The 15,984-nt window shown below is 36.1% G+C and overlaps 1 non-coding gene across 1 annotated transcript; it reads right to left on the reverse strand.

Annotated features, from left to right (window-relative positions):
• Positions 1-4,345: 4,345 nt before the first annotated feature.
• Positions 4,346-4,452, reverse strand: LOC141625352 (small nucleolar RNA R71). Its single transcript, XR_012535138.1, has one exon. It is a non-coding gene; the product is annotated as a small nucleolar RNA R71 (small nucleolar RNA).
• Between the last annotated feature and the right edge of the window lie 11,532 nt (positions 4,453-15,984).

Consider the following 15,984-nt stretch of genomic DNA (forward strand, 5'->3'; position numbering starts at 1 on the left):
AAATAGAAAAAAATAAATTAGGTTAGAAAATACGAACAGATTATTAAGTGATAATACGAGTAATAGTACAATAATGCGTAAGCTAATAAATAAATCAAAGCAACAACGGAAGTTCAGGGCCAGAATTCAACCCGGAACAGGCGCATCACTGCTGCGTCCTTTGGAAGAGGCACAGTGCTCACTGCGTCTGTTCCTGAGGTGAATTCTGGCTGTGAAGCCGGAATTGCATATCGTTAATGTTCATTGGTGAATTTAACGCTTGATTATCGATATTTGGCTCGGATAGAAGTGGTTTAATGAATTATTTACATGTGAATTGGTCATGAAAACAATAAAAGACGAGATAAAACTACTTGGAACGAATTATTTACAAGATTAATTACAAGGTTAATTATAAATTAAACTTATCAAAACAAATTAATTTGGTTATTAATGCTAAACTATTGATGATGATGACGTTAATTAACAAATGAAAATATACAAAAGATGAATTTCAGAGACTTAATATTTATGAATCGAATCTCTAAAACCCGGATTTGATTTAATGACGAAAACCCGCAAATATTAATTATAAGGGATTTAAGTCGGGAATTTAATGATGATAAATTATTAATGATTTATATGTGAAAATTATTATGTTAAAAGTATCGTGTTAATGAAATAAGAACAAACAAAGACAAAGCAAAGAATAAACGAACGAACAAAAGACGAAGGAAGAAGAAGTAAAGTAGGAACTGCGGCAGCCTCAAGAATAGGCGCAGCAGGTGATGCGTCTCTTCGAAGAGGCGCATTAGTTGCTGCGTTCCTTCTCGACATATGTCTCCCATTAATCCGTTAAAAAGGGTTTGAATAAAGGTTTTATAAATCGGTTTTGAATATATTTTCGACGTAAACCTTACAATGATGATTACAAAAACAAAGTACAATAATAAAAAGATGGTACACCCTCAGACTTACATGTTTGACGAAACGAGATTAACTAAGTTAACGTTTAGTGATGCTCGACTCGAATGTTCGAAAAAAGTGCCCTCTAAGAGGAATTTAAACAAAGTTGATTAAGTTGATTGATGTGGAGTTGGTCATGCAAAACGTGGCTGGTACTCAGAAGGATCCGAGCTTACGTGATCGAAAGTTCAAGCACGTAGACGCCAAAAAGCAAGAGCGTGGTCTTAGAATGCAAAGGGAGAATAGAAGGGAGGACACTCGCGTGAAGAATATGAGGAACGAATGTCCCTATTTATACTAATCACACGGAGGAATTAGGGTTTCGGTGAAACTTTGGAAGTAAATCTCGAAAAGATCTTAAAATACGCAGAAAGGAGCTGGGGAAGAGGCGCAGTAGCCACTGCGTCTCTTGGAAGAGGCGCAGCACCTGCTGCGTCCTTTCCCCAAGGGTTTCCTCCTGCGGAAGAAAGATTTCCGCGTTTCTATTATTGAATTGCGGTTTGATCTTGATTTCCTTATTATTTATAAAATAATTTCGGGATATAATTTACCAAAGATTAAAAGATTGAAAATATGGAATAGAAATATCTGGAACATTCCATAATATTCTGACTCGGCATTTTAAACGGTTATTAGAAAATGAAGACGGTTTTTGACCCGGACTCCAAATGTACTCTAATTACTGTCAAAATGACCGTAATGGTGCGTAGATGATGACCAAGGGGTTGACACAAGTGTTTGAGCTATCAATTGATGATAAAATTACGAACCGACATAAATCGTTTCGTGTACCAAACATGCGGCCCAATCATCACCGAGTGGTTTTGCGGGAGGTGCAGAAATGAGGTATCCATAACTTGTACTTAGCATAAATACCCAATTGTTTTAGGGTATTAAACAAGAAATTTATCTATTTAGAATTTAGCATTAATCAAGTTTATCAAGTTGTAATCTCTTAATCCAATATTAATCAAATCTTAATTCTTCTTTAATCCTTCAATTGTTCTTAGTTCTAGATTGGGTAATTTGATGATTATTTGGGTTTATTGAAGACTTGACAACTCTTCATCATTCATCAAGTGTTCTTCTATTATTCTTTGCTTATTAATTGGATCATCCTCAATTTGGTATAATCCTTTTTACCCTTGCTTATTTATTTACTCATTTACCATGTTTAACTTTGCTAATATGATTGACACCTTCATTAACATGTTTACCTTAGTCATGAGTGAGTAGTAACCTAGCTAGGGTTAATGGGGGAATAGGGGAACTATAACATGGGGGTAGAACCATACTTAATCTAATATGTTATCATATAATTGCTTTCATGTTGTAGTGTTAACCTATGCACATATTATGCTTGATGAATGCTACACTATGAAACCTTGCATTTTTTACCCATCTCTTATATATTCAATAAGACTTGTAAGATATAAACTAACTCGAGTCTTGCTAGACCATGCATAGAAGTGAATAGGAAGAACGTAAGTCGACTTGTAGGTGTTGTGCAGTCTAGATGACTTGGCTCTGGGACCCAACTCTTCCTATGAACCGTAATACATAAACTAACTCGGTTCCTCTACAACAAAAATTGCTTGCAACTATGAAAACATGTTTGTATGATGACCGCGATGAATCCCTTATGACCCCATGACACCCTAGTGCCTTAATCTATTGTTTACAAACCCCCACTTTAATTGCTTGTTTTTCTTTCATTTCATTACATTTCATTGTTACAGTAGTGTAGCTTGATACCTCATATCTCAACCCAATTTGTGACAACCCTAAGACATAGCTTTCGACAACCGATAACTTAATTCAATACCTGTCCTTTGGGATCCGACCTTTACTTACCACTCTACTAAGAGTAGCTTGTTTAGTTATAAATATTGTTTTGGTTAGTTGACTTAAACGACAAAGTTTAGAACCGCACCCAAAATGGCACCGTTGCCGGGGACGGTGTTCAAATGAATTGTTGTCGTTTGTTATTTTTAGTTGTGTCTTTCTTGACCTTGGAGAAGTCAAACTCCTCAAGGTAGTTTTAATTTTTTTCTAGTTGTTTGCTTTTTGCATGTCTAGGAGATCACAAGGTAGACCTTTAACTATTGATCCCGAAATTGAAAGAACTTTGACCAATCTTAGAAGAACCGCTAGAGGGGCTTCAACAAATTTGGGTATTGGAGAACTTGCGGATGTTTATGTTGCACGGACACGGCAACTTTTCAGCCCATACGTGTCGGACACCGTGTCCGACACGGACACGGCAAAAACGGTGTCGGACACGCCATAAACCGTGTCTCCGGTTTTATTTTAATCCAGGAAGTGTCGGACACGGTCCTATTTATATAGACACGTAAAATTAGCTTTTCAAACAAAATCACCCAATGATATTCACGACATTAACATAACACCATTTGGGGTTTTCCAAACCAAACCACTTGTTATCTCACAATACACGTAAACACCATTGCCGCCAACAACCTCCCCTCCGCCGTCTGCCATCTGCCGTCCTCTCCTCGCCGTCGGCCACTGCTCACCGGGTTTGAGTTCCACTGCTCACCGGCCATCAATTTTGACCCACTTTCATTAGTGAAAAGAGTGCCAAATTAGAGGGTTTATTTAGACATAAAACATTCAAATTTTTTTTAAAAAAAAGGCTTTATGGGTTTGAGATCATAATTGATCAAAATAATTGTGAATTGGGGATGATGACGTAATCTGGATAGGAGCCAGGAGGTATTGTTAATGACGATGTCTAATATGGGGATGACGATGGATGATGATGTTGATCATGATTTAGAGGAGGTTAATTATGATTTAGGGGTGGTGATGATGATTTGGGGAAATGCTTTGAGGATGGGAGTGTATGAGGTTAATTGAGTATTCATAGTTTGGAGAAGGTAGTAATTTTTTGGGGGAGGTGTTTCCGTTTAAAATTCATTTTTATTTTTTTATTTTTTTGATAAGGATAGACTTATCATATTGAAATAATTCTTTGTGGAGATTTGTCATTTTACGTTTTTGTGGCCTATAAATGACCAAAGTTTAAATGTTGGTTATAATATTCTTCAAATACTCTTTATTTTAATATGCATATTGGTTTTTTTTGCCATGTCCGTGTCCTAAAATTTTCGGATTGCCGGGTTGCGTGCCCGTGTCGTGTCCGTGTCCCGTGTCCGTGTCCGTTTTCGTGCACCCTAGGACTGGACGTCGGTGTTATCCAATCGGATAGTGTTGTGTTTACCAACCCTTTTGCAAGAGAAGGAGAGGAGAAACCAATTCAAAACCAACCACAAAGCAATGGTTGAAGAGCCTAGACAAGGCTACCCTTGGTATTGATTCAGGGAAGAAGTTAGCACTTGTATTCTACAAGAAATTCTATCCTCCGAAGAGGACTAACATGTTGAGAGCCCGAATCACCGGGTTCAAACAAAGGGATGAGGAATCATTATATAAAGCATGGGAGAGATTTAAGGATACTTGTCGTTCTTGTCCACACCATGGACTTAGTTAGTGGTTCCTTGTTCCACAGTTTTGGAATGGATTATATGAAGACTCACGAAATGTGCTTAATATGGGTTCCAATGGGAGGTTCACCAAAGTTGATGACAATCAAACATGGGCCAAAATCGAAGAGATGGCGGTTCATAATTCCAAATATAGTAGGCCTCGAAAGGCCACTAGAGGAGGAAAGCATAAGGTAGATTCCATCACACAATTGGGTGCTCAACTAAGTGCTCATATCAACACTATCAACTTGAAGTTTTAGAAGGCCATGGCTAAGCTTGTTGAAGCTTCCAAATCACCCAAACAACATGTCAATGCTATGAGCGCATCATCCTCAATTCCAAATGGAATATGTGAAAGTTGTGGAACCTTAGGACATGATCAAAACGAATGTAGGGGAACAAATGAACAAGTGAATGCTTTCCAAGCATACAAGAATGGCACCCCTTATTCCAACTACTATAATGAGAATACCAAATTCCATCCAAATCTCTCATACTAGAGCCAAAATGTCCAAAACCCTCAACTCACATACACACAACCTCCAATGAGAAATCCTACTCAAAGGCCATACTAAAATCAACCCAATAACCAAGCTTTTGATGTTTAAAAAGCGGTTCTCCAAATAAAAAAGAACCAACAAGATTTCTTTGCTCAAATGCAAAGGGATAGTCAAGCCAAAGAAACCACCATCAACAACATCCTTGCTCACACCAAAATGTTTGAGACTCAATTGTCTCAATTGGCCTCTTCTAGCTCCCAGAGACAAAAGGGACAATTACCTCCTCAAGGTAATCCTCTCATAAGACATGAGACTATCAATGCTATCCACTTAAGGAATGGTACTAGATATGAGGGAACAAAGATGCAAATTGAAGAAGGAATTGTTGAGGAGAATAACAAGCAAAGTGATGACTCATCAAAGAAGATAAATGAAGAGAAGGCTAAAGAAGTTGAGAAAGAGCCTATTGTGATTAGACTTCCAATCCCAAGTCGCCAAGCTAAGCCCAAGTTTGATGAGAAAATTGGAAAGTTCATGGAGATTGTGAAGAACTTAGAAGTTTCCATACCATTCACGGAGCTAATCCATCATGTTCCGGCCTATGCAAAGTACATGAAAGATATCCTTACCAAGAAGAAGTCCATCCGATTATTGGAAACCATTGCCTTTACTAAAGTGAGTAGTGCAATTCTACAAGGGAATTCCCCTCCAAAGCTCAATGATCCGGGGAGTTTCTCCATTCCGTGTACCATTGGTGATACCACAATCAACAAGGCACTATGTGATCTAGGTGCAAGTGTGAGTGTCATGCCATACTCGGTATGTGAAAGACTAGGAGTGGTAGAGCTCAAGTGCACCAACATGACCTTACAAATGGCGGATTGTTTAACAAATAAACCACTAGGAATATGGGAAGATGTGCCCGTGAGAGTTGGAAAATTCTTCATACTGGTGGACTTTTTCATTGTTGACATGGAGGAGGATTCTAACATTCCAATCATCTTAGGAAGACCTTTATTACACACCGCCGGAGCGGTGATAGATGTGAAACATGGAGAGCTCACCCTTGAAGTAGGTGACGAAACAATCACCTTCAACCTTGATAAGACTATGAGAGCTCCCAATTTGTTTGAACCATGTTTTATGGTTGATCACTATACTCGGAAGGGTGACAAGAATAAGATGGAATCTCCATTCAAAGAACAAGGAAAAGATGGAAATCTCAAAGAGAAGGGCAAAGACACACCGCCCAATTGGAAGAAAGATATTGATAATGTTGAAATGGCTCTATTCGGAGATCATGGAATTTTTCACAACAAGAGTGAGAGCTTGCAAAGCTCACCCACAACAAGTTTTGATGGAGGCCTCATTGGCCATGATAACAAGAAAGGAGAGTTGCTCTTGTCAACTCATGATCCACCTTACATATGGGAGAAAGCAAATGAAGTTTACGGTCTATGGGACGATGAATTTGAGGGATTGGTTAATCCCTACATTGGGAATGCTATAACTCTAGACCAAAGCCTGATGGATCCTTGTCAACACTTTGACTCGGACTACTACAATGAAGACAACAATGTACAAGGGTCTATGCAAGATCTTTACCATGAGAATGAACAAGCCTTTCACTACTTCTACAAGGTGTTGAGCAACATCAACAACACCTTGGCTTTGCCCCCTTGATACCTCTCACAAGAAGGAGATTTTGTGGAGTCCTCCCTAAACCACCATTTGTAAATATTCTAACCCCTTAACTTGCATTTCATTCAACTTGCACATTACTTATGTTTGCATTGCATTTTACATGCTTTGTTGATTAACTTGTGTAACGTGAGAGCAAGTGAGGGAGGGATTTTAATGTGCTTCAAATGTGTAGTGTTTGATGATCAAGTGTGGGGAAGCACAAGCCTAGGCTAACCAAGCCTTTGTAATGTTGTAAATCATATTTTAAATATCACATATTATAATTTAAAGTTTTAGTCATAAAAACTTAAGTATCTTATGCATGCAAACTTAATAAAAAGAGATGGAAAAACGATTTCTCACCATCTTATTTTCGGCCATTTTGGGCACAAGTGAAGTCTCCTACCTCACTTGTTCTTGAACTTTCATATGTTAGGATGATCCTCCAAAGACTTCAAGTATAGAAGCCGCTCCTCTTGATTGCACCCAAGATTATCCCTTATCTCTACTAAATAATATGTGCTAGATATTTGTTTAGTAGTTTGCCTTAAAATTGATTACTAATACTCATATATTACATTAATAATATTAGTAATGTGATTGAACAATTTAGATTGAATCTTCTTATATTTTTGATGAAGATTAAAGAGTAGAGAGAATAATGTATAACCTTTGCATGTATTTTGAATGGACAAGAATATAGAGAATGAATAGAGAACAAAAGTCCTCTAAAGTGGAGGAGGCCACACGGTTTTTTGGAGTGGTAGAGGACCAATATATGGTTCTTCACTTTTTCTTTTGTTCTTATCAATACCTTAGGCTTGTAAGGCTAGGTGTAGATTAGGTATCATTAGCTTATTTTATCTCATAAAATAATTCACCCACTAACACCCATTACTCTCATTATTCGGTCCATTTATATAAAATGGACTACCATTTTATTTTGTCAATTGTCACACAATATGTCACATGTAGTATGTTACATGTTATTAATTAATTTAATGCATATTTATCACATAAATATCATTTTATGAATTAATTAAATTTCATACAATAAATTGACTAGTGATACTTGATCATATAAATAAAATGGGTCATATAATTATAATTCACAATATCTTGTAATTATAATTAACCATTCATTCTTATCTCTATTGTTTCTCAAACAATAAGTAATTTTAGTAATAAAGTATTTTAATTACTAAAATAAATCTTATTTAATCCCATTACAATAAGATATCAATATTCTCTCTCACAAATGAATTGTTCAATTTTAAAGAATTGATTAACTTGTATCGTCATACAATTAATCAACTTTACAGATTAGGACATCATCCTTGAGGTGTGACCTTAAGGGATCAACTGACCACCACCGTCCCATGACAGTAACGTCAAACTCTAGCAAGCCAATCGTTACCGATTAATGTTGATCAGTTGACTATAAAATGAATCATCCCTTACGTATTCTTAAAAATGAGATTTAAACATGTGATCATCATGATCAACAATTGTGATCGCATTATTGTCGGGGACACTCCAACAATCTCCCACTTGTCCTCGACAAGTGTGCGTCACCAATTCTCTTGTCCTATTACTATCTCCCACTCAATGCAAGGTGTCTTTCAGGTCGTACTTGCAAGTGATCATATCGAGAGTGGTTTCCTCGATCTGGAGAATAACTGATTTGACCGGATTATCTACCATAGATACCTTCCGAGCGTGGCCACGCATTTCCAGTTCATTACTCCTCGAGTGGCCCTGAGATATTGTTTTAACCCTGACAAGGGGGTGGACAATTCCTATCGCACTATTCCGTTCGACTAGCCACAACAATCATAACCCAAAATATGCCCATTTGACCACATTTACGAAGGTCGTAGTAACATAATTCAAAGTTAATCTGAAATTGTGCCACCTTAGGCGAACAGTCTTTAGTCAAAGAATTGACTCATTAGAATACTATAGTAGTTCTCGCCACGACCAGGCTATATAAATTTTTACAGAACTCTATAAGCGGTCACTGGGTCCGACAAAGTGTTCCTAACAGTCTGCCTATGTGATCGACTAGTCATCTCATATGACTCTATGGCATATGAACTTGCCATCAATCGCATCACACTCTAGTCACTTCGAGACGTCACCTCATACAAGTGACTATGGGGAAATACCATGTTAATCCGAGTTCACTTTAACGGGGTTCAACATTGTCATACAACCCGTTTGGATGTAACAAAGTACAAGAAAAGAGTTTTTAAAGTAAAAAACTCGAACGCAAATGCGATTATCACATATGAATAGTCAATGCCTAATTACTATTTCATATTCTATAATCTAATTTGATCTTGTATGTAGTTGTTCATTTCAATCCAATTGAAATGACATGACTCATCATGTTAAGCTTATGAGAAGGCTTTGGTTAGTAGGTTTTATCAACTTCTTGTACCTTACTTAACCTTACTACATACTCGTTTTCCTTTGTAATGTATACATTTGCTTTACAAAACTTTCTGAGTACGTGTCGAGATCCAATCTAGACATAAGCTCTCTAGTCATAGAACAGCTCCCACTGTTTTCACAGTGTGCGGGACCCATCCCTCTCGCACATCTCATGATTGCAAGTGTACTCAATTTTCGTTGTAAGCATCCTCATTGTTCTTTATTGCCTAGAACGATTCTAACAAATCCATTTCTTAAATAACATAGCCACAATGGTTCCTTAACCATATTTAGGTGTTTTGAATACGGTTTTTGTCCGAAACCGTATACAATATCAACAGTCATTAGTGTAAGCCCTTACACAAATTTGTGAATTGCATCAAAAACACTTAACTTTACATCTTTAATGCATCCTCAAGTTCTTAAGGATAATCTATATGGCTACTAGGTAACTATTACTTAAATTCGATTTGAAACAATTCATCATACTCAAGGTATATGAAGTGTTATACATCATTACTCATTTAATTGATCCGGCAGCGGAAGCAAATGGAATCAATCAAATATGTTCAACTTGATTGAACTAGTCATGAATCTTATCAACATAAGACTTCTTATTTGACGCTAATATCATGTGGATTTATCTCCATAAATCTGGATATTAAAGATGTATTATATATCTCCAAGTCTTAAATCATTCATAATGATCAATATGTCATCCACATATTAGACTAATTAAAATTACCGTAACTCCCACTAAACTCCATGTATAAACACAACTTCTCAACTTAACGAGAAACGTTTTATAACATGATCAAAACATTGATTCCAACTCATTGATGTCCTACTTAAGACCCTCTCTTAAGTTTCACATTATCTTAGGATTACAAGAATCTACAAAACTCAAGATATGTACTGAATACATTCCTTCTAATTGAAGAAGTGGGTTTTAGATTCACTCGCTATATATACCTCATAATGAAACACAATCCCTAAGAAGATCCAAATAGACTTAAGCATTTGAACTAGTGAAAAACCCTTTGCTACCAATCAAGCTTTGATATCTAACAATTCACTTGGAATTTATTTCGGATTTTCATGGCTCTAAGCCTTGTATTGAGTTGTGACTTAAACACTCTCATGTAAGTCATATGTTCATTACTTTCCAGAAGTAATCAACTTGAATCAAACAATTTCTTTGTAAGTTGCAAGCTCTTTACTTTCTAAAAGTAACACTAATTCATCATCTTCAACAAGTGATGACTTTAACCTCCTAGGTTTTGAAGAAACAACGTCTTACACAAAACGTCTCATGTAGCAAAGAAATACCAGTTTCTTACGACATAACATTCTTTGTGGCTCTTGAATAATTTCTCCCACTCTGTCTTCTAGAAATAAACTTGTATTAAAGAAAGACAGTTTCACGAGCTACAAACCCGTTGTACTCGTGATTATAGTAAGAAAAAATGAGCATTTGTTTCTTTTGAAAACTTACAAACATGGTACCCTACCATTTCATATCTCATATGATTCGTTTTAGATTTAGTGGAAAAATAATTTAGACAAAATGATAAAATCCCCAAAAGGATCAAGTAACTCAAAGTAACTTGATTAAAGTCCGAACCATATCGAATAGCGTTTGATTTCTTTATACAACCACACATTATCCCATAATGTGTGCTAAGAGAGATTAATTTGTGATACTATATCACATTTCCTTTGGCTTATATCAAAGTCTTCACTTTGATAATCCCATCACGACTAAATCATGATTCCTGGAACTCTTTGAACTTCTTCAAAGATTTCTCTATTTACCTTATTAAGTGAACACATTAGTGTTAACTTAAATCTATGGTATAAGAAAAATGATCAACCTATTTGGATCAATGATTTACAACCTCGATCTCCTTTTCAACCAAAAAGCACGAGACATCTTGCTTTAAATACAAGATACGCATATACCATAAGATTAACAATCTAATGGTTCTAAGAGTACTCGATAACTCTTTGCGTTCATCATTCCAGAATTTAAGGTTTAATCTTGGGTTACCAATTTGAGTCTTGCTTCATCTACATGATGTATTATTCTAGTTTGGTTTAGAATATATTCACCTTGATATTGCGATAGCCATACATCAAATCGTGGTGTATAGGGTCACAAATGTGAAACCTCTTTTGTATCTTAACAAGATTATATTCTTATTCAGAGTTTATGCACTTAATAGTCATAATTAAGGTACAACTATAAACCCAAAACTAGATTGATTAGATAATGACTCTCTCTCGACATTATATGATGCTAGTCGTCATATTATAATCATCTTATGTATCGAATACAATGATGAAAAACTCCACTGGTTTCTAATATTGACGAAATAGTACTATCAAGATTTATGTTAATCAAATAAACATTTAAAGAAGAAGGTCCCATTAGATGTCCCACAACTAACTTGCTGATTCTTCAATAATTTGGGGTAGTTTCCTTTCTAGCGTCCAACAGTTAAGACAATGGAAACTTTATCGGTCGGGATTGATAGGTTTAGTATCGTTATTCTCAATAACTTTACTTTTAACATTACCTTGTATCAATTCCATTCTAATTTTACTTCTTTGAACCTCGTCCTTTTCTTAACGGTTAAGAGAATGCTCCCACTCATTTAAATGAGTATTTGCTTAGAGAAGCAAAACTGAATTTCATGAAGACTACTCTTCAATTTATTTGTTTAGTCTTAAAATTTTCATTGAAGTGGTTGCGGTATTTTGGTCAATTTTGATTTCCTACAAATCTAGTTTACCAAAATGATTTAACGTTTCAAAGTGCTTAACTCAATTAAGCATAAGAGAAACAATTCATTGTAAGTAGATATGTTAGTCAAGAATCAAAAACCCTTTTGATGTAACACCCCCATTTATTTAGGAGCCTTTAGCTAGACATTCCCAAATTAATAGGACTGTTCCATCTCGGTTTCCCGAGGTAGTGAATAACAAAGTCCAACTCACCAAAGTACTTTCAATTAAAACTTTAATGATTAGATGTTTATTACAACTTAATCCAACTTAAAACTTAATATAAAATATTTACAACTCGCAGCGGAAATAAATAAAGTGATATAATTATTCTTTGTGATCTAGACTTCAACTATGGTCCAAGTCAAGCTCTCATCCCAATGCTCCCGAGTCAGCTAATCTTTAGTACCTGTCAAATCTGCTCCCCATAAAACAGTTCACCACAGGTGTTCACGAATACACGATCAACCGCGAGGTTGAGTAGGAATAAAACTAAACAACAAGAACATACAATTATCAATCCAATTGAAGTCACTTTCATTGCACAATCCCCTGACAACGTGCTCCTTTTCCTTTACTTAGCACAACTCCCTTAACAACGTGCTCACATTACATCATTCCAACCGAAGTTGAAGTATTCACCATCCCAACCGAAGTTGAGGTATTCACAATCCCAACCGAAGTTTAGGTATTCACCATCCCAACCGAAGTTGAGGTATTCACCATCCCAGTACTGAGGTATCCAACAATTACGACATGAGATAACCAACAACCACCATATAAACCAATGACATATACTTCACAACTGATAATTCATCCAACAACATTATCGAGTAAAAGTTGAGTAGGATTTATCCCTACCTGGCAAGCAAGCACTCCAATTACGCAATCCAATAATTAAAGCGATCCGACCCGATTATAATTTCTTCACAAATCAACCTAATCAAAATATTATAATTATTCCATCACTTATTAATTATTACTTCTCATTATTATTTATAAATTTATATTCACTATTCCAATTAATTAATTATTGTTATTATTTAAGGTCTATGGTACAGAAAAACCCGCTTCAAATATAAACCTGAGTTACCCGAATAAAATAATTAAAAACCCGCTCACAAAACAAACAAACACCATCCTACTATACACCGTGTAAAACGTCACAAACACCCCCCTCCTCCTAAACTCTTCCTTCCACGCCACCACAAGCCACCACTCACACCACCCAAGCCTGACACCAGCAGCCTGCAGTCCCACGCACCCAACTCCCCCATAAACACCAGCTCCACCACCACAAGCAACCCATAAAACCTACGCCCTAATCCTCCCGACACCACCAACATCCCTCTGACACACTCACAAAACCCGTCCCAAAACACCACCTAACACCACCTATGCTGCCGCTTACAACCACCACCCAACTGACCAATCCACCCTCGACACAAACCACCCAATACCACCCCAACCCAGCCCGCTTACAACCACCAAAACTCCCTCCAAAAACCGGCTGCCCAAACACGTCCTCCTACCCTATTTTCGCCACCACCGCCGCAAACAGCCACCTGCCACCATACCACCACCACCAAAAGGACCGACCACCTTCCCCCGTCACAACCCCTCCATACCCAGGTCAAGACGAGGTCAATTAAGTGTTCAATTACCCATTCCAATCCCTCACAACCAAACCCGTATAACCCCCTGACCAGCCACCTTTAGCCGCCCTAAACAGCACCCTACCACGGTCAATGACGGTCAACAATGGTCAGGTCAGTATTTTTGCAGTCCAATGTCGCTATAGGTCCAATTCTTGAGTCCTATGGTGGTCTATATAAGTCATACTATCGATCTAAAGATGCTTGCATGAAAAGAATATAAATCGATTTAAGATGAATAATTACCTTGAGTTGATTAATTGATTTATATTAATTCCTTCTTCTTCCGTCTCCTAAAGCTCCTTGTTTTAATTTATGAATTATTTCTCAGGTTTAAGGTGGTATTTATAGTGTAAGATTTAGAGAATACGAGGCCAATTAGGAAACTATGTAACTTTCCTTATTCCAATTAGTATAGGAATTGTCATTATAATTATATCATTATTATTATCACATATTATTAGCCTTACCTTAACTATGATTTCCTCATATAATACTTACTAATTTATTATTTGCCATAACTTATTATCATTATTGATATAATTATTATTACTTTTATATATTATTATTCTTTCCATATTATTTATTATTAATTCCCGATATAAATCTCGATTACAATCACACTAATTTGATAGATTTCGGCCCATTTAATAATAGCACACGGCCCAAAGCACAAATATTAGTCAAACCCAATTCCCGACTTGAATTATTAATTTATTATTTAATTATCGTCTTACTTGTATTTATTATTAGAAATGTCATTTAATCACTCATTAAACTACATAAATTATTCTTATAAATTATTATTCAAATACGGGGTATTACAGTCTTCCCCCCTTAAAATGAACTTCGTCCCGAAGTTCGCCCACAACTACCACCACATCACTTATAAACATCCTTACAACTAAGCATCATCCAACACCATCATCCATTTACGATTATCATCCATACCAATCGCATCACAAGGTATCACAACAACAATCCAAGACCATCATCCATTTACGATTATCATCCATACCAATCGCATCACAAGATATCACAACAACAATTCAAAACATTCGTAGTATTACATTCCTTCCCTCTAAAAATTAACTTCGTCCTCGAAGCTCGGAATAACAAATATTAGGAACCACCAAATCATTGTTGTAATGTCGCAAAATAAAGAACACACACTGTAAAACTATTATTTCAAACACAACTCCAAGTAATAATAACAAAATCATTAATTTTCTCCAACTAGCAAACCACACCATATAGGATATTCGAACTAATCTTTACTTAAACTTCTTACTTTTGCTGTCGACGAATACAGTGCCAGACTAAATAATAAGCTATAACAAAATACGCATAATTGTTTAGTATAATGGTCACTTAAGCCAATGAGGTACTATCCACCCTTCCTTCATAATTGATTTAAATTTATTTTTCGTTCATTTTAATCTTTACCTAACGTCATCTAACTTAGGCATGGATGCAATATCGTGAACATATATATGGCTTAGGGCAACACATTCCGCATATCATTAGACATGTTATTCTACTCCATATAATTGACAACATCAAAATATAGAAATTTAATGAACCATGAGAAAAAGAATCAATTCAAAAATTCAAAGGGTCAATTTATAATGCATTTTACAAGTTACTTGGTCGAAACAGAAATTTTACAGCAACTTGTCAGAAACTTAGGTCACTTGTAAAAATCACCATAAATTGTCAATATATTTTCTTACAACGGAACTTACCAATTTAGAAACATACACGAGTCTATTAAATAGTGGAGTTAGAATTATAACAAATAATTACGTAGTTTTTAAATGGAAAATTTTACAAAAACATGGCGCGAAAACATCACTGTACAGGAATATTTCGACTACTGTCCACTAAAATATTTATTTCTCCTAAACCGTTTTTTATTTGAACACAAGACCAGTGGCATATGAAAGCTAACTCACAAAGGTATCACAAATAAATATCTCTGGCAAGAATTTTAAACCGACAGTAAATGGCAGCCAAAACAATCAAGCGATAAAATTTCGAGAAACCAACCAAAATTACAACAATTAATACTTCACATGTTTAATAATATTAACCCCTTCCACATACATGCCAACATATTTTCCCCATATCATCATGCTTATAACAATGCTTAAATAAATCATGTCACACCCCTCCTCCGTAAAATAAGGTTACGCCCCCGAAACCGCAACCATTAATGACAACAATATGCAACCAAGACAAACTAAATTCCTAAGAGAAACATACTATATTCATTTTAAATTACCCCACACTCTCAAGTATTCTCTCAAGGTTACCGGTTCAAAACTGGAAGAGCCGGAAGTTTGGTGTGAGGGGCCCTACTCATCCCAAGCCTTAAGTGGGCTCCTAACAGTTTCTACCCGGGTTTATTTTATTAGACACAACCTATATTCATTTATTGTTCATTAGTTAGGCCTAGGGATCGTTTTG

This window comes from Silene latifolia, chromosome X, assembly GCF_048544455.1.
Source record: "Silene latifolia isolate original U9 population chromosome X, ASM4854445v1, whole genome shotgun sequence".
In the NCBI taxonomy this organism is placed as follows: domain Eukaryota; kingdom Viridiplantae; phylum Streptophyta; class Magnoliopsida; order Caryophyllales; family Caryophyllaceae; genus Silene; species Silene latifolia.